Source organism: Tubulanus polymorphus, chromosome 8 (genome assembly GCF_964204645.1).
Source record: "Tubulanus polymorphus chromosome 8, tnTubPoly1.2, whole genome shotgun sequence".
Lineage (NCBI taxonomy): Eukaryota > Metazoa > Nemertea > Palaeonemertea > Tubulaniformes > Tubulanidae > Tubulanus > Tubulanus polymorphus.
Window position 1 is genome coordinate 15,299,395 of NC_134032.1, and position 20,728 is coordinate 15,320,122.

The following is a 20,728-nucleotide window of genomic DNA, read 5'->3' on the forward strand; positions in this document are numbered from 1 at the left end:
TTAATTTGGCATTACGATGTTCTTAAAGCAAAACGCACACGGCGGGAAAAATAGTTTTTTGCCCATCTTTTTCGACATGTTTTTGTTTATGCCGTGTGGTGTGTTTTTCAGGCAAAACACAAAACGGCAAACATAAAATTGTGGGTAAAACGTTTTGCCGTGTGTGTCGGGTTCTAAGGGAGCAGCACGGCGTGGATCCTTGTTAAACCTTGGCAGAGAAGGAGGATGAATCCAAAACTGCACGATGCCCGGCAGTCAGTGGAATACCTATGGTATTGGTAATATAAATGACCTGGTTATCTGACAGGTGTTCCGATAACACTATCATTCCCGATTGCCACCGGAAGCACTTACTTATACCGACATCTATCGATTAATCTATACACTATACGCTAGCGGCTATTCCTGAGAACCAGCGGGTCTGGAAGCCATCGTCATTAGGGGTCAATATCCGACCGTTATGTCAATCACACCCGCGTCAGACGTCACGAATTGAATAGTCAGCTGTTTCTGATCTGGTACTCGGGCGGTAGAGGTCACCTTTTTAAACCGAGTCATGCGCATCCCAGACCAAAATCCTTTTAAATCGTTTTCATCATTTCAATTGTTGTTGATAATTTCTTTAGCAACAATGCGACCTTGATTAACATAATCAGTCACCATGGAAACTGCGTGTGAACATAGCTATTGTTATAATAATAACTAGATTATTCGGTAAAACTGCCCAATCTTTGCTTCAGTCACTGAATTTCGCGAGATCGTGTACATCGACGTACACACATAATGATTACCAGTCTGGTAATTACCAGAATCACGCTAACGTCGTCGTTTCGTTTCGTAAGGATTAATTACGTTTTTGATTAAATCTCTCTCGCAATTGCGCGCGCACCTGATAACGTATTTTCCTGACTCGTATTAGCCGAGTATAGTCACGAGACCACGTGACCGCGCCGCATCGGACGAATAGGCACACGCCAGATATTTGTTATATGATACATAACGGATTGTGTGAACATGTTAGTATTTAGATATTCACTGCGCAATTGTAACCAACTGTGGCAATCGAGGATCCGCTAGGGTGAATATTGAAATCAAATTATTAAGTTGATTCAATGAAGAATATTTTTTTCAATCATGTTGGAAAATTTTCTATACAATTTTCCATTGTGGATATCGAACATCCGCCAGATGGCGTTAGTGTGGAAAAATAGACTTATCACATTGTTTATTCATTGGAGGTCGTTATTTACTGCGGCGATAGAGGATCCGCCAGATGGCGTTATGGAAAATGTCCAATCAAGCTCAATTTGATATCTGTAATAACATTTTGTCCGATGGTGGAACTCGCTGACTGTGGCAATCGATGATCCGCTAGATGGAGTTGGTGGATCTTATAGGTAATCCCTCGATTGCCAGAGTCGGCGGCATTAATCATTTCCGTGTGTATTCAATTAGGGTGTCTGTCTAAACGGGTGAGCCGCGCAGACGGCAACGACACAGTGGATTATTGACGGCTTATATCATATTCGATAGAATATTTCGTCATACAGCGAAAATAAGATCCCCGCGAATAGATCGTCGCCAAAACAGCAAAAGTAAAATCACCGCGAATAGATCGTCGACGAAACAGCAAAAATAAGATCTCCGCGAATACATCGTCGCCAATATAACGAAAAAAAAATCCTCGGAAATACAATACAGCAACAATAAGATCCTCACCAATACAGCAGATATAAGATCCTTGTAAATACATTATAACCAATACAGCAAAAATGATATCATCGTGAATACATCAACCCCAATACAGCGAAAATAAGATCGTCGCGAAAATTTGCACCCGCAGTAATTTCGCGACGTATTTTTCATCAGTAGAAAATGATGCAGTTATTACGCGCGCGGTGTAATAAATGTCGAAGGAGTACAGTTGTAATGAAACGGCTACAGCAATTTCTCATTGATGTTGATATCAATAATAATCAGCCGTGTGAAGCTGTAGCGCCGGTGTTCGTGACGCCCCCGGGACCTGCGGCGGATATGTCACATTTATTTATTTATTTCGTCATATTTCCGTCGTGTCGTCTGTAGCTGCTGTTGCTGTTTACAGCGAGTTTCCTTGCGCAGACGAATAAATGTATGATTAGGTGTTGTTAATTTAGGTATTATTCTGAAGGATATCTCTCTCTCTCCTTGTCCCTGTTCCTGTTCCTGTCACTGCCACTGTCACTGGCCCTGTCCGCCCTCCCTGTCCCTCCCTGTCCCTCCATGTCCTCTCTGTCCCTGTCCCTCCCCCTGTCCCTGTCCCTCTCTCTCCCCCTTTTCCTCTCCCTGTCCCTGTCCCTCTCTCCCTCTCTCTCCCTGTCCCTCCCCCTGTCCCTGTCCCTCTCTCCCTCTCTCTCCCTGTCCCTCCCCCTGTCCCCGTCCCTCTCTCCCTCTCTCTCCCTGTCCCTCCCCCTGTCCCTGTCCCTCTCTCCCTCTCTGTCCCTGTCCCTCCCCCTGTCCCTGTCCCTCTCTCCCTCTCTGTCCCTGTCCCTCCCCCTGTCCCTATCCCTCTCTCCCTCTCTGTCCCTCCCCTCTCTGTCCCTCTCTCCCTCTCTGTCCCTGTCCCTCCCCCTGTCCCTTTCCCTCTCTCCCTCTCTGTCCCTCCCCTCTCTGTTCCTCTCTCCCTCTCTGTCCCTGTGGCTCTACCTCTCCCCGGCTCCCGGTGTATGTACATGGATGGAATATTTCAAGAAGATTTTCTGCTCAAGTTCAATATTTACGTGCATGAGTCTATACCGGTAACTGATCGTCTGTCGAGACACGAACAGACCGGAAAGACGCCCCGCACGCGTTACGGGTACGTTTCATTATCGATTTATCGACCAGTGAAGACTTGCTGATACGATCCGCTAATCGATAAACTATAGTAGTAAAGAAAAATATCGTTTTGACGATCTACTTTTTTACGCGTTAAATCAAAACCGTAGAACCGACGATTAGTACGCAATGTCAAGGCCGCTTCAGGCTGCGGGCACCGATTCAGGTCGTGTTATTCGAGAATGCGGAGATGATTTACCACAGTGCCCTTTCCCATCCCGAAATTCTGAATTCTGAGTTGAAGTTTGTTAATACAAAACTAGTTTATTACGATGGATCCTAACATGTCCTTGCAGCTGGAATATTCGTATCAATCCAGATTTGGATAAAACGAAAAGAGCTCGATTTATGCGGCGATTCCACTTTAGCCCGCACAAGATTCGCACGAGATCCCTCTGTACTCAGTGGCGGATCCAGGGGCATGTTGTGACCATGTCGACCAATAAAAAGGGCATATATTCATAATTTAGGGCGGAAAATCTTTGAGATTTTACTATCATTTTAGAGCTTTCTGGGCATCTCTGAAAGGCATTTAGTCAAGAAACATAGGTTATATATTTAGGAAAAATATCTATTGTGTATCTCAGGTGGTTACAACGGCAAATTTTTATACAGAGAAAAAAATTAACAGGCACTTTAAAATTCCGACCGTTTCGGTCGACACGGGCTAAATCCGCCCCTGGTACTTCCTTATTATAATGTATAAACTAGATAACGGTCGTGGTGTGTGAGTTATCATTTCAAAAAGATTTCGGTTTAGTAACTGTTGAGTAGAAACAAAACGGAACGTTTGAAATCATTGTTAGCCACGAAAAGGCGCCGTGTGTGCAGAGTATTATAAGTGCCCTTCCAAATCTGGTATTTAGTGGATGATATCCGGTATTTAGTGGATGATAGGTACTGGACCCGTCGCTGGGTCGGATACTTGGCTTGTGTGTGGATACAAGGGCTATACGAGGAATAGCTGAAAAGGCAACTGGGCAACCCTGGGCAACCCTGGGCAGGGTAGTAGGTTGGATGACGGGTTCATGTTTGGAACAGGCGTGGCCGCTAATAATGCAAATTACACATTCGTGTAGATATCATTGTTTATGAAGGAATTTGTGTGAATTATGAGGTATTTATGGTAACCCATTGCTGTGTGACAGTGTTCTAGGGCGTGGCGCTCACCAGAAACCATAACGCATCCGACGGTCAGCGTAACTAACTCAGACTATTTGGACTTCCGCAGTCCTCTCAGACTGAGTAGCGAGTGTATCTTCAACTAACTTTTGACTAACTGACCCCTGGAGCTGCAGATGAAAGATGATAACCGGTGGATAGATACCGACTTTTGATTGTCACTGGACTAAAAAAAAGTGGAGAACCCGGGCATCGATCCCGGTACCTCTCACATGCTAAGCGAGCGCTCTACCATCTGAGCTAGTTCCCCGTGTTACAAATATATAAAATGCATTGGTTCATATCCGTCGAGTGGTTTGATTTTTTATTCATACTCATAGATATTTCGCACATCTGTGGTTTGCGCGCACAGTTTGTAACTGTGGCATATTCATCAACTTGTCATCTCTAACCAACTTTTGAGCAACTACAGCGCCCCCTGGAATCAGTAAAGGATCCAGTTCAACACTCCTGGGGCCAGTTAGAATTAACAATTGGATGGTTGAAAAAGTTACAATTGAAAGTTTATTGTACTTATTTGGTATTTATCCGCCAGTTTTCTTTAACCAACTTCTTTGACCGCCACTTTTCTTTGACCAACTGACCCCTGGGTCGGCAGACGAAAGATGATAACCAGCGGATAAATACCGAACTAACAATTGACTTTTAATTGTCACTTTGTCAACTATCCACTGGTTTGGTTCTGGTTGGACAAAAAAAAGTCCGTGGAGAACCCGGGCATCGATCCCGGTACCTCTCACATGCTAAGCGAGCGCTCTACCAATTGAGCTAGTTCCCCGTGTTGAAGTGAAATGAAACGTATTGGTTGACATCCGTCGAATGGTTTGATTTTTTATTCATACTGATAGTTATTTAGCACATCTGTGGTTTGTGCGCACATTTGTTACGGTGACAGAAGTTCGACGTCTTATGTCTTATGATTTATAAATTCTACAAGCTCGACAGCCACAGCTTGCGTCGCGGGTCGTTCAGTGCCCCCGTTTAGTTGTGACGTCACTATAGTGTTCAGCGTATCATTGCATTTTAACAATCCACCATTGAGTAAAAATCTAGATCTAACCCCCACCCCTGAAAAAAAGAATAATTACAACGGTAGTTAATCGTTAATCATAGAGTTTCACATGGTTTTGAGACACCAACTCTATAAACAATTGTCAGTGTGGTGCTACATCGCCCCCTGGTGGCAACTTTGTACGTAAAGTTGCAGTCAAGTAAGAACCACGGGATTCTTTTTGTAGCGACGATGAAACGGAAAAGATAATATCCCTCTTGAAATACGTAAGTGTCAGAATTCAGGTGTTTTCGTTGCGCGAAGTCCATATTCCGAGTCCCAAACGTCCGCGTTTCCTTCGATTCCGCTTTCCTCGCACCAACTGCGAATGCGTCCCCTGACATCCGGGAACGCGAGACAAGTCGGCCCTAGCGTCATCTGTGCCGTATCCGCGAAAAACGTCGGTTACAGCCAGCGGCAGACTAGATCAGCTGCATCGTCCGCTGATTGGTCCCCGCGGTATCGGCTGCGAGCTCCGTGATATCGTCTTCCGGTTAATTCGCGTGGAGAACACTTCCTCTCTGGAATTGTGGATGAAATTCGACCGGTTGAATTACCCGTCAGGCCTCACTCCATCTGTAGTACATCACGTGACCTAGATAAGTCAGTTTTGATGGTACATGACCTGATATAGGTCTTCGAAGGTCCAGATAGTCAAACTGTTACCAAAATTTCCAACATTACTGATAAAACAACCATAAAAATACGGATTTGAACTGGAAACGAATTCCGGTATAGAATTCATTAAAGATCCTGTCTAGTCAAGGACAGATTGTACACTAGCGCCACCTTGGGGATCTTCAATTGCCACAATAGCATTACCATTTACCGATCTCATACTAGCCCCACCTAGCGGATCCTCGAGTGCCACAGTAGTTTTGCCAGATATTACACTGATCAGTACTGAGTATACAGTCAAGTGCGCCCCTAGTGGATCCTCGATTACCGCAGTAAGATTTATGCCGTTCGGTTTATTATAGATTAAACAACCGCTCTGTAGTTGTCGTCTGCCGAAAACCGCCCGCGCTTAAACAATTTACAAAGTTCCTCTATTTCGACTGTGGTCGTTCAACACACCCGTTAATCAATATTGCATGCTACGATATCAACATAATCACCGCCACCACCATCACCACCATCACTGGAAAAAAAAGGTATCGATCATTAGATTCGAAAAACGCACACGCGTGTGCGTGTGTGCGTGCTTTGGCACACGATGAACGATTGCGTGGTTTTGTTGTAGTTATCGGTAGGTGGTTGAAATAAAAAGCCATAAATAACGTGCTGTTGTGTGACGACCGCCATTCATCTTCGCGCCGACCGACACCGCATATTTAGAAGTCGACTCATCAATTTTCCAGAGAGAAAGAAGGGATTTGGTTCTGTCGTTTCGCAGAAGTTGATGCCGCTGATGCTACTTTAGAAATATCGCCACTTAATTCTTGCACGAAAAAATATTTCATCTTTTTTTCTTACAAAATAATGAATTTATTTGATTTATTCAACTTCTGATTTGTTTATGCATTACCGTACCTATAAAATATATAGAAATCCTTTATTGTAAATTATTTCTAGATGGTTCTAGTCGACCGGAAACCTGCTGTTCCGTAGTCAAGGTTTACACTTCTAGACCAGTCTAAGCTCATTTTGGTTCTATAACCAATCTAACAACTTAAGACCAGTCTAAACTCATTCTGGTTCTATAGCCAATCTAACAACTTAAGACCAGTCTAAGCTCATTTCAGTTCTATAGCCAATCTAACAACTTAAGACCAGTCTAAACTCATTTTGGTTCTATAACCAATCTAACAACTTAAGATCAGTCTAAGCTCATTTTGGTTCTATAACCAATCTAACAACTTAAGATCAGTCTAAGCTCATTTTAATTACTTATAGGTCCTACAACTGGCTATAGAACCAAAATGACACCCTAGATTCGGTCTAAACCCAATTTTAGGATAGATCTTCACTCCGCTATTCAACGATTCTATACGTGACAGCTTCACGAAGTTGAAAAGAGCCGTTTACACATTTTGTTGTTTTTTATAAAAACGTCGTCATTTTTACAACATTCTAACGACATTTAACGAGCTTTCATTGCGCAGTTAACGTCACATAAAATGTCAATCACCATTTCGCTTATCATCGCTTAGCTGTTACAAACCCGACACCCTCCCCCCGCCCTCCTCATCTCTCCCTCGCTGCGGATTAAAGTAATAAATCAACTTCTCATGTTCTGTCGGCTTCATGGCTTTTTATAACGCAATTTGTTAATCAGAATGTTTAAATAAATGATGATTTATTTTAATGAAAAGTGAACTCTCGTCATCGGAGTGGTGTTTAAGAGTCAAATCGCGTGTGGGTTGTGGGGTATCAGTAGAACATGGACACCGCCTCGGACGTGTCCTCCCTCTCCCTCTCCTCCCTCTCCCTCTCCCTCCCCTCTCTCCTCCCTCTCCCTCCCCTCTCTTCCCCCTCCCTCTCCCTCTCCCTCCCCCTCTCCCTCTCCCTCTCCCTCTCCCTCTCCCTCTCCCTCTCCCTCTCCCTCTCCCTCTCCCTCTCCCTCTCCCTCTCCCTCTCCCTCTCCCTCTCCCTCTCCCTCTCCCTCTCCCTCTCCCTCTCCCTCTCCCTCTCTCTCTCTCTCTCTCTCTCTCTCTCTCTCTCTCTCTCTCTCTCTCTCTCTCTCTCTCTCTCTCTCTCTCTCTCTCTCTCTCTCTCTCTCTCAATACAAGAGAATTCTGATTTCACCAATGAAGTTGTTTTAACTCAATTCTTTACTGTAACAAGGTGTAGGATATTGACCCCCCAACACAACTGTGGTTAACTCCATTCCCGCACAGCTATGGTAACCCCCTCCCCACACAGCTATGGTAACCCCCCTCCCCTTCTGCAAGCTGTGGTAACAACCCCCTCGTCTCCACACAGCTACGACAGGAATAAATCCGACACTCTATACTGACAGCTATTCGACTTTCGTCTTTCTTTGATCTGTAATTAGTATTACTTATCGGTGCTGCTAAATCATCGCTCCAAACGATTAGTTATTCTACCGTGAACTGTTCGGCAATTTCCTCAAAAGTATTTCATATTCATGACCAAAATAACTGAGTGTTTGATGATTTAAATTCGATTCACACGACTCGCGAGTCATCTGTTCATCAGAGGCAACGAAACAGCTATTCTGTTGTATTCTAATTTGACTCCGGATCCAGTTCCACAGTTGTCTGGGTTCAATTTGACTCCGGACCCAGTTCCACAGTTGTGCGGGTTCAATTTGACTCCGGATCCAGTTCCACAGTTGTGTGGGTTTAGTTTGAATCTGGACACAGTTCCACAGTTTTGTGGGTTTAACTCCGGATCCTGTTCCACAGCAATGTGGGTTTGATTTAACTGTGGATCCAGTTCCACAGTTGTGTGGGTTTAACTCCGGATCCTGTTCCACAGCAATGTGGGTTTGATTTAACTGTGGATCCAGTTCCACAGTTGTGTGGGTTTAACTCCGGACCCAGTTCCACAGTTGTGTGGGTTTAATTTGACTCTCAATCCAGTTCCACAGTTGTGTGGGTTTAACTCCGGACCCAGTTCCACAGTTGTGTGGGTTTAATTTGACTCTCAATCCAGTTCCACAGTTGTCTGTATCAAAATACAATTTCTGTTCTATTTTCTTTTTTCATATTTTCCAACGTTCGTCCATCGCGATTCAAAATGCAACATGCGACATTCAACATGCTACATTCGACATACGACATTTCGATAATCGCTGATACGATCCAATAGGTAAGTACAATTACTTCATATTTTTTTCGTTCCATTTCAGAATTTATCGCATCCCAGCCACCCCAGCCACCCCCCCTCCACCCTCGTCCCCCAGCCGCCATACTAGTATCCATCTTTGTTTTTAAACACGGTGGTGATGCGAGAACGAAACTTTGCATTATGTATTATGTATTATGTGTTATGTATCCTGAAATATATGTTATGTATTATGTATCATGTATCATGCTATATGTATTATGTATTATGTATTATGTATTATTTCCTTTGCTTTGTTTTCGTACTGAAAATGTTTTCTTTCACGTTGAATGAACTTATATATATATATCATGAACTGGTATAGACTGGACTAAAAGTAGTCCCTGTTAAACCGGCTGTGTTTAATAGAGCCATTAGCAGCGACTACTGCTGCTGCTGCTGTGGTCGACTGTCTGTTCCTTTTACCGGATAGTTTTTATCAATGTCCGGTCTCGGTTGCGAGTAATGGACAGCGGTGATTGAGCGACCACTTTTATCTATACATTTAACCGTTTTATCTCAATTTACGGCGAGTTATCGGGTTACTCCGGGTGAGAGGGAAGGAGGGGAGGGATGGGGAGCGAGCCGGGTGAGAGGGAAGGAGGGGAGGGATGGGGAGCGAGCCGGGTGAGAAGGTAGGAGGGGAGGGATGGGGAGCGAGCGAATGTTGTCTGAAGTCTGGTGACGTGAAAACCACTTTCACAATCTCCGACGCTGAACCCATTCGAAGATACTACCTTCGGCAGGCAACCACAGGCGACCCCTGGTGACAGCATATTACGTTTTATCCTCTTCGTCAGAGAATAAAATCGGTCTGATCACTGGAATAAAAGCTAGGAGGCTGGCGATGATCTGGTCAATGATATAAGGAGGCTGGCGATCAGGTTAAGTAGTACCCTGCGGGAAGTGATGAGCCTCTTGACAGAAGTGTCAATACGCGCGTAGTACTATCGCAAACAGTAAGTGTTTATGTCACACGGCAAGTGTAAACTCATGAAGCACAGCTGTTGAGAGTGCGTGTGACGTAACGCTGGACGTCAATAGCCTAGTGTTATTGTATAGATTTCCATCAGATACCGGAAGATCGTGGCAGGCTTGTAAGCTCAGTGGCGGCAGACTCATATTCACCTTCCGTCATGAGGTCCGTCGATCCAATAGTTGTAGCGATGACCCTTCCCCCCTTCTCTCTCTTGCTCCCCCCTTTCCCAGCCCCTCTTCTCTTTCCCTCCCACCCCTATCTACTTTTTCCTACCCCCTTTCCCCTCACCCCTCCCTATCTCTCCCCTCTCCCCTTCCCTACTTCCCCTCCCCTCTCTCTCTCCCTCCCACTCTCTCCCACTCTCTCCCCTTCCCTACCTCCCATCCCTTCTCTCTCTCCCTCCCACTCTCTCCCACTCTCTCCCCTCTCCCCCTTCCCTACCTCCCATCCCCTCTCTCTCTCCCTCCCACTCTATCCCACTCTCTCCCCTCTCCCCCTTCCCTACCTCCCATCCCCTCTCTCTCTCCCTCCCACTCTCTTCACTCACTCCTACTCCTCAGTCTCCGCAAATAACCGTTAAACTAACTTTTCAAACTTCCGTCGTAATGCGCTGTATTCAACAGTTACTTAGCAACGCGGATAATAATGACAGGTTCGACAAGATCGGTGCGAGAATCTGTGTGGAATTTCGCGAACAATAATCAGACATACTCTACTTACAACAGCGTCTGTTGTCTGCTACATTTTATTTATGTCATCATTAATTGTGTCGATCGTCGAGTTGTATTTGGTATTGTTTTATTTCTACATCAGTTCTGTAGCCCCTCAGTCTGTTAGTACCACCGCTACGAGATATCATCTTGCTCGTAGGTACCATTGAGTTTTACGCAAGGACTTATCAGAGACCCTGTACCCCTCTCAGTCTGACCCTGTACCCCTCTCAGTCTGTTAGTACCACCGCTACGAGATATCATCTTGCTCGTAGGTACCATTGACTTTTACGCAAGGACTAATCAGAGTCCGGGCTCTGTAGCCCTCAGCCTGGACCGTGTACCCCTCTCAACTTGAATCCTGCACCCCCTTTGTCTTTACCCTGTACTCCCCTGAGTCTGGACCCTGTACCCCTCTAAGTCTGGACCCTGTACCCCTCTAAGTCTGACCCTGTATCCGTCTAAGTCTGGACCCTGTACCCCTCTAAGTCTGACCCTGTATCCGTCTAAGTCTGACCCTGTACCCCTCTAAGTCTGACCCTGTATCCGCCTAAGTCTGGACCCTGTACCCCTCTAAGTCTGACCCTGTACCCCTCTAAGTCTGACCCTGTACCCCTCTCAGTCTGACCCTGTACCCCTCTAAGTCTGGACCCTGTACCCCTCTCAGTCTGACCCTGTACCCCTCTAAGTCTGACCCTGTACCCCTCTAAGTCTGGACCCTGTACCCCTCTAAGTCTGACCCTGTACCCCTCTCAGTTTGGACCCTGTACCCCTCTAAGTCTGACCCTGTACCACTCTCAGTCTGACCCTGTACCCCTCTCAGTCTGACCCTGTACCCCTCTCAGTCTGACCCTGTACCCCTCTAAGTCTGACCCTGTACCCCTCTAAGTCTGACCCTGTATCCGCCTAAGTCTGGACCCTGTACCCCTCTAAGTCTGACCCTGTACCCCTCTAAGTCTGACCCTGTACCCCTCTCAGTCTGACCCTGTACCCCTCTAAGTCTGGACCCTGTACCCCTCTCAGTCTGACCCTGTACCCCTCTAAGTCTGACCCTGTACCCCTCTAAGTCTGGACCCTGTACCCCTCTAAGTCTGACCCTGTACCCCTCTCAGTTTGGACCCTGTACCCCTCTAAGTCTGACCCTGTACCACTCTCAGTCTGACCCTGTACCCCTCTCAGTCTGACCCTGTACCCCTCTCAGTCTGACCCTGTACCCCTCTAAGTCTGGACCCTGTACCCCTCTCAGTCTGACCCTGTACCCCTCTAAGTCTGACCCTGTACCCCTCTAAGTCTGGACCCTGTACCCCTCTAAGTCTGACCCTGTACCCCTCTCAGTTTGGACCCTGTACCCCTCTAAGTCTGACCCTGTACCACTCTCAGTCTGACCCTGTACCCCTCTCAGTCTGACCCTGTACCCCTCTCAGTCTGTACCCTGTACCCCTCTAAGTCTGGACCCTGCTCTAGACGATTTGGTTTTTCAATCGACGTACAGAATGGTCGATCGTGGGATCAGTGCCGAAAATGCGTTTTATTAAGTTAAACTAAGTAGATTCGTTTTCAACTGATGAAATATCACCGTCCAATCAGCGCTAACCTGATAATACCGTTAATTTCAACCCAGTACAATCCAGTGTGCGCGACGGCCGGGTGCATAAGAGTTAGCCGTAATCACATGGATGTCAGTGGATCCGTGTGGCCGATTGGTTAGGGCGTGGACTCTCAATCGGGAGGTTCCGTGTTCGAATCCCAGCTGTTCTGAAGTGCCCTAAGGCATGGCATTGAACTACATAACCTAAGGTATTATGATGGGTCCGAATCCCAGATATAGGTCTGTTTTTTCACAACCAGCTCTGACACTTTTACCCCCTAGTTAAATGCTCCTGTCATGGGTTCGAATCCCAGATATAGTTCTGTTTTTCTATAAGCACCTTTGACACGTCTCCCCGCTGGTTAACGCATCCTTTATTTACTCTCTCTCTCGTCATCCTTCGATACGAGTATTTTTTTTTCATGTTTGAATTATTATTCCGAGGTTTGCAGCAGTCGTCGTGTTTTTGAGTCGATCCTGCGGTGACGTCGTGTGACGCGCGGGTGACGTGTCAATCTGCGAGACTAACCGGAAACAGGAAGCCGAACAGGTGAAGCGATGACACAAACTGAGAGGCGACATGACACATCCCTGTTGAACACCGGTTATTTTCTGTTCACGCAACTGTTTGTTTGTATTACAAGAGATTAGGACACTCGTCGCGGCAATCCTCTTAACGCCGTGTACGTGAGATTCTTTTCTATTCCGAGATTCTTCTCATAGTCCGAATTGCAATCGTTCAGCCATAGTTTAAACTTATGACATCGGTAATAGAAAACAATGAGCTTAAACTGGTCTTAAGTTGTTAGATTGGCTATAGAACTAAAATGAGTTTAGACTGGTTTTAAGTTGTTAGATTGGTTATAGAACTAAAATGAGTTTAGACTGGTTTTAAGTTGTTAGATTGGTTATAGAACTAAAATGAGCTTAGACTGGTCTTAAGTTGTTAGATTGGTTAGAGAACTAAAATGAGCTTAGACTGGTCTCAAGTTGTTAGATTGGTTATAGAACCAAAATGAGTTTTGACTGGTCTTAGTTGTTAGATTGGCTATATAACCAAAATGAGCTTAGACTGGTCTTAAGTTGTTAGATCGGTTATAGAACTAAAATGAGTTTAGACTATGCATGTAGATTATCATATCGTTGTGAATAGATTCCCATTAACCATCAGGTATATGAACACTGTGAAATATATCAATCGTTCGGATTACCCCAGAGAGATGCGCGGCCTCTCCGTGAACTGCGCGGAAGTTGTGAAGCGCTTAAAAGGTTTCGACGATAATAATTGTTCTCTCTTTTTGTTCGTCGCCGCTTAGATCTCCTCTCATAACACGTGACTCGATCGTTATTGTGCGCGTGTGTGTGTGGGTTGCTTCACAACGTCATATAATCATCGACAACAATCATCGTCGTTATATTTCATAAATGGCTCGTGTCTGCTGCTGCTGCTGCCGCTGCAACGATGAGGGATGAGGAGGAAAAGGAGACTGTGCAGCCGTCCGCTCCGTCGAATTTTACAAGATCGCAGACGACGCCGATAAATACAGGAAAGCAACAATTTACCATCGTCGGACTAATTCATCTCGCCTGAAGAAATGGGCGAAGGATCGGTTCGGTTTGGATAGGTTACACGTGTGTACGTCAAACCTATTGGATTTAGTCACGCAAACATGCTCGCCAATGTCAAGGACGAACTATTACGATCGACAACAGGAAATCAAGTTGTTGAGTTTTTTTAAACTCATTACTTTCGGCGTTGTAAGCAAGAGAGGTTTATAACTTGTCGAATCAGCGCAGTCTGGAGCAACCCCTTTCAGATATGCTTTAGCCTGAAACATATCCCTTAAAAGATAATCTGCAGCCTGAAGCAACCCCTTCAGACAGTCTGCAGCCCAGAGCCGCCCCTCCAAACAATCTGCAGCCTGAAACCTCACGTGGTACAAATCGAATCACCTTGAATAAATGACCATCTCTAGAATTGGAACCTGAATTTTCTGCGATTGAAATGGCTGCCATTTTGATTCTTGAAATATCGCCGAACGCTAATATCGTAGGCGTCATCTTGCAAATCGAATCATCAACGTCTCGAGGAGCGATAGTCGCGTTGGGTGCTCGCGCTGGCGCTTTAGTTTTAGATAAATGGACGTTTGAGGCAAAGCGTTGCTACAAAAAAACGGACGATCCGATAAAAACGCCTTATAGAAGTCGATGTTCGACGGTGAGATATACCTAGGCTAGGTGTGTGTGTGGTGTCACGGGCAGACGACAACCGTATACACAACAACGACAACAACAACGGCCTTTCATCGTTCAAACTGGCGGAAATCCAGGAGACATGCTGCGGAATACGACAATCTATTTAATACGACGATGAAAACACGGGCCGCGAATGCGACCAGAGTGACAGAGACAGAGAATAATGTTCATTTCAAATTTGCTTGGAGAAACCTGAGTCAGTTTCAGTATTACCTGATATAGGTCTCAATAGCACCGGCACAGATCGGGGCAGTTAAACTAAAACAGCGTTTTCTAATCCATTTTGTATTGAAGAATTACAAACAATTCCAAGAGACAAGAGACACCAAATCAAGTTAAACAATGTAGGCCTATTTTTTCACAAATCAATAAATTGTGGTTTGTAGGCATGGAGAAATTATAGAAAACACATTGTTAAACATTCAAATTATCGATAATTATGGAATCACTTTACTTTATTCAAACCGATTCACACTTTCTCTACAACAATGGAGACAGTTTTCTTACTAGTTGCCCCCGGTAGCGAACGGCGGCTTATTTGCATATGCAAATTGACGATTGCGAAATTGGCATTCTCCGCGCGCGTGTCTGGTATGTCTGGAATATTTGATGGCGGAAGAAAAACGGGAAACTGAGAAAAAAAAACTTCTACGAAGCAGAAACTATTTCGTACTGCGAAATAACTTCGCACCTTCGAAAAATACGGATAAGGGTTTCGGACACGGTGTCCTTAAAACAGGATCTGTCTTAAAGGATTATTGAACGGACACGGACAAGGTACCAAACAGTTTAAAGGAAATCCCGGCCCCTGGACACAGACATCTGTCTCGGGATAGGAATATTGGAATGCAGACAATTGATTGGGTCGCAGCAGAGACGAGGAAGCGAGTTTGGACGGATGAACAGGTGTTGTTTAAGACAGACGGAATACACGAGGTCCAGCCTTAAACTGGAGCAAATGGTCTAAATCACGAAAAGTACATAGCACCTCGTAGATGGACAGGACTCGTATATGGACAGGACTCGTAGATGGACAGGACTCGTAGATGGACAGGACTCGTAGATGGAAAGATCTCTAAAAGGTTTCGGATCAGAAGATACCCTGACATTTCTATCGATCACGTCGCATCGCGATCACGCAGACGATGGCAGTTGATATATGGCAGACGACGATTTAGTGCCAGGTAATTCTGAGAATTAACGCCGATAATATGAAACGTAGTTTCGGCCCCCAGCGATGATTTGTCTCAGTTGAGTTTGCTTGTCTTCGGGCGTCAACATTCGCGCAGTTCTATCGTCGCGACACACCACCTCGATATACACTCCATTCGCAGTGGACGGTGCAGTGAACTGTGTCGGTACTACAGGTATTACACTTCCCCTGTCCCCCCTCCCTCTCCCTCTGCCTCTGCCTCTGCCTGTCCCTGTCCCTGTCCCTGTCCCTGTCCCTACCCCTATCCCTCTCCCTCTCTCTCTTTCCCTCTCCCTCTCCCTCTCTCTCTCTCTCTCTCTCTCTCTCTCCTCTCCCTCTCCCTCTCTCTCTCTCTCTCTCTCTCTCTCTCTCTCTCTCTCTCTCTCTCTCTCTCTCTCTCTCTCTCTCTCTCTCTCTCTCTCTCTCTCTCTCTCTCTCTCTCTCTCTCTCTCTCTCTCTCTCTCTCTCTCTCTCTCTCTCTCTCTCTCTCTCTCCCTCTCTCTCCCTCTCTCTCCCTCTCTCTCCCTCTCTCTCCCTCTCTCTCCCTCTCTCTCCCTCTCTCTCCCTCTCTCTCCCTCTCTCTCCTCTCTCTCCCTCTCTCTCCCTCTCTCTCCCTCTCTCTCCCTCTCTCTCCCTCTCTCTCCCTCTCTCTCCCTCTCTCTCCCTCTCTCTCCCTCTCTCTCCCTCTCTCTCCCTCTCTCTCCCTCTCTCTCCCTCTCTCTCCCTCTCTCTCCCTCTCTCTCCCTCTCTCTCCCTCTCTCTCCCTCTCTCTCCCTCTCTCTCCCTCTCTCTCCCTCTCTCTCCCTCTCTCTCCCTCTCTCTCACTCTCTCTCACTCTCTCCCCCTCTCCCTCTCCTTCTCCCTCTCCCTCTCTCTCTCTCTCTCTCTCTCTCTCTCTCCTCCTCCCTCTCCTCCCTCTCTCTCTTTCTCTCCCCCCTCTTCTCCTCTCCCTGTCCCTATCCCTCTCCCTCTCCCTCGCCCTCTCCCTCTCCCTCTTCCTCTTTCCCACTTGAAATATTGTCATCTTTTTTTTCATCTTGCGCGGATTCAATTACGAACGATCGATATCGACGACCCCCGGTACGTGTGTATGTCTGTACGTGTACATACCGTGAGTCGCATCTCTCTCGTCTGCTGCTGAATAACGGTGAGGTCACGTGACCTTTCTTAATCACCGCAGTATCAGGCGGTCGCGAAAAAATGGCGTCACAGTTTTTACACCCGAGTGGACTATCGATCACTCTCGTCACAGTGGTATGGATGGATACAGTCATAATCCATACACGACATCACTGTAAAGATGCATCTCCCTCCAAACGCCTCTCAACCCCTCAGCCCTTCCTAAAACGAGATACTGTTGTTTTCAATCCTGTCCATCAATATCATCATTATTCTATCCCTTTTAATGTTTCCTTGAGCTAGTGTAGTTTATTCAACGTTTTGACTATGTCCTAATAGTCATCTTCAGGAATACTGAATTCCTTGAGCTAGTGTAGTTTATTCAACGTCTCGACTTTATCCTAATAGTCATCTTCAGGAATACTGTATTCCTTGAGCTAGTGTAGTTTATTCAACGTCTCGACTTTATCCTAATAGTCATCTTCAGGAATACTGTATTCCTTGAGCTAGTGTAGTTTATTCAACGTTTCGACTTTATCCTGATAGTCATCTTCAGGAATACTGTATTCCTTGAGCTAGTGTAGTTTATTCAACGTTTCGACTTTATCTTGATAGTCATCTTCAGGAATACTGTATTCCTTGAGCTAGTAGCTAGCTAGCTCACATTCTAATTGAAGATGAGTGTTAGGATTAAGTCGAAATATGAACTTAAAATCCTGGGCCCGGTTTCATAGACTGAGTATCAAAGTTATTCCTAGGGGTAAATCGTCAATCTGGTTGACAACCCCCATAGTAACAATGAGAAACCATTGTTAATATTCCAAAATATTAAAAATATTAAAATATTTCCAGGGACTATTTTTCTTCCACACCTATGAAACCCAGCCCTATAGGTTTCGTTTTGCAATTTTCTATAATCGAGGTCTTGTAAAAATTGATACATTTGGCCCTTATCAGCCACCATAGGGCTGGGTTTCATAGCTGTGGAAGAAAATGAAACCCAGCCCAGATGTCGTAAGGAAACATTTCAGAACCTTTTTTACTCTCAGTGTGCAGGGATTTTATATTATCTGTACAACCCTGGTGTAATGGTTATAACAAGTAGTACACCAGACGTATAATCGGAACTAAACGCGGTGCAAGGTGTCGATTTACAAACATATGTATCATTGCTGTATAGTCATTATGTCACCCATAATCAATCATATTTAATCAATAATCGATGGTATCGATCGATAATCGATATAGCGATACGCTTTGATTGAATACGCGGTCGCGTAAAGCTCCCTCCCGGCCGTCGTCGGATAGTTCTCCGTGAAATCCATCTAATTTTGATCGAATTTTATGAATGACATCTTCATCGTCATCGTCAACGTCATCATCATCATCATCATCATCATAGTAGTTTTTACGAATTACGGTCGCAATATAAAAACAATGAGGACTCTTTGGGAATCGGGGATCCACCAGGTGTCGCTAGTGTACAGCAAGACATTAGCGCTACCTGCAGCAATAGAGGATTCCAAGAGAATATCAATTTTGGCAATACATGATTCCATTTGTGGCAGTTGAGGATCCACCAGGTGTCACTAGTGTGGAGTAGGACATTAGTTACGGCAGCAGTAGATTCCACTCACGACAAGTGTGGTTCCACCACCCGGTGTCACTAGTGTACAGTGGGATATCAACTGCTAACTGTGGATTTCACTTGTGGCGAGTGATGATCCACCAGGTGTCGCTACTGTGTAGTAAGGCACAATGTATGATTTTGGCATCATAATACCAGTGTCCGTTTCATCTATGTCGGTCTAAAGCTACCAATGAAAAAACCAAGATTCGATTGTTTAAGCTCATTCCAGAAACCGTCAAACGTTTTTCATAACAATTCAAAGGAGAAGCCAGACGCCAATGTGCAAACAATTTCAGAACCAAATGCAAAAGAAGTTGATGTTGTCGGAAATATTGGTCTTTTTGTTGTCATCTGAAAGTCAATCGCTTGTTACCAATATTGAAGAATTCAACCGCTGGAAATCAAAGGGATTGCTGCTGTAACAACTAACACGCCGAATCCAAAATGCCAAGGTCACGTTTCCTTTGTAGCGACTTGCAAGGTCAAATGCTTTGAATGTCGAGTCTTATGAAACAGCAATTCAAATGCATAAAGTCCCTTTGTATAGTCGCTCTCATATATCAATTAAATCAAAATCGTTTTAAATCGATTCTTTAAAAAGCATAAATATGCCGGTTAATGCGATGTCTGATTTAGCTGACGCTGAAGGACTCTATTCGAGTCGTTATTCCGCCGAGCGGTGTGTGTGTGTTCGCGGCGTCTTCATACGCATCAGTGTACGCGGCGCGCGGCGTCTTTAAAAGCGTTGTTATGCGACGCGGAATCTATTCTCGTTTGAAATCAATAATAGCGACAGTTGAAACTTCCCGACATCAAAAATAACCTGTTTACAATCTATTTCACTCAACAGCTGCCGACTGCATGACGTCATCGCAGCATCTCGATGACGTAAATGTTGACGTCACCGATCGATAGTAAACATGATTTAAACTCAAGATGACATTTTTACTCGTCGCGCCTGGAGAAATTATTTCTTTTTTCAGTTGAGCTCTTCAGTTACATCCCCGAGGCCTGATGACTCATACAATGTTTATTCCTGGTGTGAACAAGTTCAAAATCATCACAATGCGATCGATGGACCGATAATACCGGTAGTCGAAAATGTATAAGATATACAAATCAGACATTGGATATATATTGAAGCTGAATCAAATGTTGCTTTAGGGGTAAAAAAGACAATATGCTTTTGCCGTACTGAATTAGAATTTTTAAAAATAGTCATCGCGAACCTAATTTGCATAAAAAGCCATGCATCGGCCGGGAATCGAACCCGGGCCCCCCGCGTGGCAGGCGAGAATTCTACCACTGAACCACCGATGCTTTTTGGAGGAAATCGATATTCAAAAGATCGATTTAAAAAAGTAATCCGCAGGTGTGTGTGACATTGATGATAATACTGGTACACATTGTATAAAGTTGAGCCTCATTTCCGATGGTGCACACCAGTTACAAATGTAGAATAAGAATAGATTCATATATTAGCATTTCTTAAAAAACGAAGCAAAAAGTAAATTTCGAAAAATAAAATTGCATCGGCTGGGAATCGAACCCGGACCCCCGCACTGAATCACCGATGCTTGTTGAGACTATGGAGGTAGTCATCAAGTGGTGACTAAATGTATACGTGTGCGTGGGCGAAATGTTCTAATATTCATAATTAAATATGGTGGGATCATTGGTGATCATGGTTGTTATTGTAACCGGTGGTTGGTGGATGATTGATGAATTAAGGTTGAATTGATAATGTGGAGAACACAATTAGATATGTACGATGTGATCGATCATCAGTCGGGCTACAGCAGACGACATCCCTTCTGTTTAATCCAATCTGATGTAACGTCGTATCTAAGTCCACGGTGATGCGAACAGAGGTTATTTTGAGGTCTGATGGTACAGATTTGCGTGACACATCGAAATATTTTGTGTGCTCTCTCTCCCTCTCTACCTCCCTCCTCCTCCCTCCTCCTCCTCCCTCCTCCCTCCTCCCTCCTCCCTCCTCCCTCCTCCCTCCTCCCTCCTCCTCCCTCCCTCCCTCCCTCCCTCTCTCCCTCTGTCCTTACTTAATCGACTGCGCCTTCCCCTAACACAAAAATTCGGCGCCAATTAAAAAGAGCAGAAAATATGCTATTCATACCGAGTAGTGCGGCGGCAGCCTCGATGCGCGTCGGTGATGACACTAAACGGAGCTGGAGAAATAATTGTCTCCAATTTGAATCGATTCTGTATGAATTTCAAATGAACCTGGATTTGCATAGATTTGCATAGATTTGCATATAACGAGTTAGAAACCCTGTACGCTAATTAGGGCAATCTTCGTAGTCTCCTTAAACGATATTCCTATATTGCCAAACAACAACAGTATCACACAAACTA

The 20,728-nt window shown here is 45.0% G+C and overlaps 1 protein-coding gene and 3 non-coding genes across 4 annotated transcripts in view; 1 reads left to right on the forward strand and 3 right to left on the reverse strand.

Annotated features, from left to right (window-relative positions):
• Positions 1-20,728, forward strand: part of LOC141910409 (potassium voltage-gated channel subfamily KQT member 1-like) — a 68,875-nt gene that overhangs the window by 18,979 nt on the left and 29,168 nt on the right. The window lies entirely within an intron of this gene.
• Positions 4,216-4,288, reverse strand: Trnaa-agc (transfer RNA alanine (anticodon AGC)). Its single transcript has one exon. It is a non-coding gene; the product is annotated as a tRNA-Ala (tRNA).
• Positions 4,744-4,816, reverse strand: Trnaa-agc (transfer RNA alanine (anticodon AGC)). Its single transcript has one exon. It is a non-coding gene; the product is annotated as a tRNA-Ala (tRNA).
• On the reverse strand, positions 19,605-19,675 carry Trnag-gcc (transfer RNA glycine (anticodon GCC)). The gene has a single exon. It is a non-coding gene; the product is annotated as a tRNA-Gly (tRNA).